This window comes from Nicotiana tomentosiformis, chromosome 2 (assembly GCF_000390325.3).
Source record: "Nicotiana tomentosiformis chromosome 2, ASM39032v3, whole genome shotgun sequence".
Lineage (NCBI taxonomy): Eukaryota > Viridiplantae > Streptophyta > Magnoliopsida > Solanales > Solanaceae > Nicotiana > Nicotiana tomentosiformis.
In genome coordinates this window covers 155,036,704-155,040,887 of record NC_090813.1, presented here as the reverse complement: position 1 = coordinate 155,040,887, position 4,184 = coordinate 155,036,704, and the positions used below count along the sequence as shown (strand labels likewise).

Sequence of the window (4,184 nt, the reverse complement as noted above, 5' to 3'; positions counted from 1 at the left end):
TCACCCACTCTAAGCATGAGTTTCCTCTCATGTATATCCAATATTGTTCTACCCGTTGCTTAGAATGGTCTTCCTCAGATGAGGGGGAAATCCCTATTTTCCTCCATATTCACCACTATAAAATCCCCAAGAAATATGAACTTATCCACCCAAACTAACACATTCTTCACTATCCCCTCGGGTATTAAAGTCGTTTGGTCTGCTTGCTGCAAAGATATTGGCACTGACCTTATCTCTCTAATCTCCTTCTCCAGTTTCCTATAAATAGATAGAGGCATTAATTTAATTGAGGCACCAGAATCACATAACGATTTATCAAAATGAATAGTTCCTACAGAACAAGATATAGTAAAACTCCCTGGATCTCCACACTTTTGTTGGAGTTTATTTTGCAATATTGCACTACAATGCTCTGTGAGCTTGATCACCGAGGTCTCTTCTATCTTCCTCTTCTTTGTAAGAATCTCTTTCAAGAATTTGGCATAAGCATGCATTTGTGAGAGCACTTCTGTGAATGATAAGTTTACATGAACCTATTTTAGCACATCCAGAAATCTCCCAAACCGCTTGTCCAGCTTTTCTCTATATAGCTTTTGAGGGAAAGGTAAAGCGGGCATATGATCGCTCTCATCATGTTCCTCCCTTCTTGATTTTTCTTCCTTCTTATTCTTCTCAATTTTCATTGGGCATTTATTCTTCTTATAAACATCACCTTTCAGCTGCTCCCCACTTTCTTTTTCAATTGTCGCATCAATTTGGTTCGGGGTGGGATCTTTTAATACTTGCCCACTTCTGAGAGTTACAACATTAACTGGTTCTTTGGGATTTCTCTCATTATCAGTGGGGAGAGTTCCTGGAGCCCTCTCAGATAATATTATTGCAATCTGCCCAACTTGTCTCTCCAGGCTTTGAAAACCAGTGCCCGATTATTTGATAGCTGCTCCATGGGCGTCTAACCTCTCATTAGTTTTCAGAATGAAGGCCTTCATGAGATCTTCTATGCCAGACTGAATGGGCTATTGAGGCTAAAATTGTTGCCTCTTCTGATTCATAAAGACAGGAGCTCCTTGTCGCTGGAGTCTGGGGTTATTTTGTTGCTATGCATTCGTAGTACCCCAGGTGAACTCTATGAAAAACCAGGGTGCCACTGACCCATTACATTATAATTTCCCACAACATTCAATTTCTCAATTGAGGCTTGACACTCATGAGTAGGGTGTCCTCTCCCACATATATCACAAACAGCGTGAGACTCATTGTATATCGAGGCTAAGGTCAACTTTTGTATTTCTTTAGCCATAGCATCAAGTTGTACCTGCACAGATATATTGGCATCAACTTGGTGAACACTAGTTGATCTTCTCCTTTCAGCACTCTCATAGGGCCACTGATTTGCATCTTCAGATAACTCATCAAGAATTGTAACTATCTTCTCTGGAGTCTTCTTCATCAAAGGTCCTCTAACTGCATTGCTCAATGTTCTACGTGAGGCTGGTGTCAATCCTTCGCAAAACTCCTGGAGTTACATCTAGAATTCAATTCCGCTATGTTGACACTTTCTAACAATCACCTTAAACCTCTCCCATGCTTCAAAAATTGTTTCAGTCTCTTTCTGGAAGAAGTTATGGATTTCTCTTCTAATCTTGGCCCTTAAATACACTTCATCTTGTGATACCCTATTGTATTGAAAGGTGTTCTTAATCTCCTCGAAGTCCATTAGATGTGTGTTTGGATTTTTGTTTGGCTTCCCTCTGAAATCACAACAATTCCGAAGGGTTTGAAGTAACCCTTGCTTCAACTCAAAATTGATTGCTGCAATTGGAGGTGGTCTAACATTGGATAATCCTTGATTGTAGTCCGGTCTTGTAACACCCCGAAAAATTTTGAAGAACTTAAGTGTAAAGCCTGGAAAAATTTGCAAAAAAAAATAATGTTTCATGGTGCCGGACTAGGCTTATGTGTTTGAGGATTGTAGAACAATGCACAGGAAAGTAAAAGAAATTTTTTGGCAGAATAATGCATTTCTACGGTCCATTATGCGACCGTAGAATCACTCTGTGGACCGCATAATGGCCGCAGGGTAAGACAGTTAATTGGGTCAGTTGGAAGCAATTATGCGGTCGACTATGAGACCGCATAGTGACCGCATACACAGACAACCTTTTTGATCATTTTATCAGCAATTATGTGACCGATATGCGGTCTGCATATCCATTATGCGGTCGCAGAACTGTTCCGGAGCTCCATTTTTGGATTTTTAAAACCCGACCCTATTTCGTTAAATACACTCTTTGGGCCATTATTGAGCCATTATCTGATATTTTAGAGTGAGAGAGAGTGCCCTAGAGTGAGAAGGTGTTCTTCAATAATTTTCTACAATTCTTGCTCAAGTTTTGGAAGATTTAGAAGGGAAGCTCACTAGGTCTTCATCCTACAGGTAAGATTCTACACCCTAAACCCTAATTTCGAAATCTTCTGAACATGGGTAACTAGCAAGGTAATTTTTGGGCATGAGAATTGTTTATTTTACATGCATGTGTTATCATAGGGTGTAGGAAGATTGTTGAGATAAAAATGGTAAAGCTTGGGTTGTGGTATAATGGAATCCTTCATAAAAAGGACATTGAAACCTTATGCACATCTAGTGTATAAAATGCTCAAGTGAGCTAGAACCATGATCATCTTCCAAATTTTGATACAATTTGTTATATTTTTACAATAGATTGAAGTTGCTAAGAATTCCGGAATATTTTAGAGTTTAAGGAAGCTCAAGTGAGGTATGTTGGCTAAACTCTTCTCTTAGAATTGAATCCCACGATATTAATGTAAATTATGTAACTCCCGAGTGATTCATTATGAAACCGGGTATTCCGAGTAAGATTGAGTTGAAAGATATATGTTCAACAAGCATCCCAAATGCTTTATTCATGTTATGTTACCAATTGAGGATGTGTTAAAATATGGGCTGTGCATTAATAATGTTTCAACTTTAAGTCAAGTTCAAATGAAGGCTATTATGCCAAATTTTGTGAAATATCTCTATGTGCTTTAGACTCTAAATTGCTCACATGTGTACTACACACCTTGATTTGAATTGTATTTGTTGTTGTTGATGATGATGATGATAATTGAAATTGATAAGGTGACCATGAAATACTGAATATGGCCAACGTGCCAAGAATGATCTTATAATTATGGCCATTAGTGCCAATGAGATGAAAAGATGTGAAGGTAATACAAAATGCGATGATTGATATAAAAAGGTTGATTTCTCAAATAAGACAGCCTAGCTGGTCGGGTCGTGATTGGACACCATGCTGCACACATGGTGGTGATTGTGCTTGAAATTTATAATTTGAAATTGTGATTATGGTCGATGTCCCTAATGGATAGCCTATCCGAACGGGTCGTGATCGGACTCCGTGATAAAGACAGTGGTATTGATATTGAGAGAAATTGTGGTTGATGTATCTAATGGTGTTACTGGTTTTGTGAATAATGATATTGTGGAAAATAGAATATCGATACTAAAAATCTCCCAATGTGAGATACGAGAATTAATTTGAACACTGTCTTGATCCTAAATTAAGGATTTCATTGATATTATGATAATCTTGTTTGTATTATTTGTCATTCTATTGAGGGACTGTTTAGTTATACATACTAGTGCTATTCGACGGTACTAACGTCCCTTTTACCGGGGGCGCTGCATCTTTAAATGGATGCAGGTGGTTCCACATCAGGAGATATTGATCACTGATAGCAGTATACCTTCTTCCCAGCTGACTCGGTGAGCCCCACTTCATTCCAAGGTTATGTATCTTTTGTACTTTATGTATTCGGTTTGAGGTATAGCCGGGCCCTTATTGCCGGCATTATCATTGTACTCTTCTTTATCTATAGATGCTCCGTAGACATAGTGTGGGTTGCGTATTGGTGCTGGGAAAGACAAACTACGTTATGTTATGGTTGTATTACTTGTTCTAGTTAAGACGACTAAAAATGATGGAACTATTGGTAATGAATTGGTATTGTGAACATGAATACCTTTTTGTCTAATTAATGAAAATATGTATTATCTTCATTTGTGGATGAGTTTGGGTAGAAAGAAATCTAATAGGCTTACTCGGTCAGGTTCACTCGGTTGAGCGCCGGTCGCGCTCCTCGGTTTTGGGGCGTGACAA

The 4,184-nt window shown here is 38.6% G+C and overlaps 1 non-coding gene across 1 annotated transcript; it reads left to right on the top strand.

Annotated features, from left to right (window-relative positions):
- Window positions 1-1,538: 1,538 nt before the first annotated feature.
- On the top strand, window positions 1,539-1,645 carry LOC117278136 (small nucleolar RNA R71). The gene has a single exon (XR_004508455.1). It is a non-coding gene; the product is annotated as a small nucleolar RNA R71 (small nucleolar RNA).
- Window positions 1,646-4,184: the final 2,539 nt, after the last annotated feature.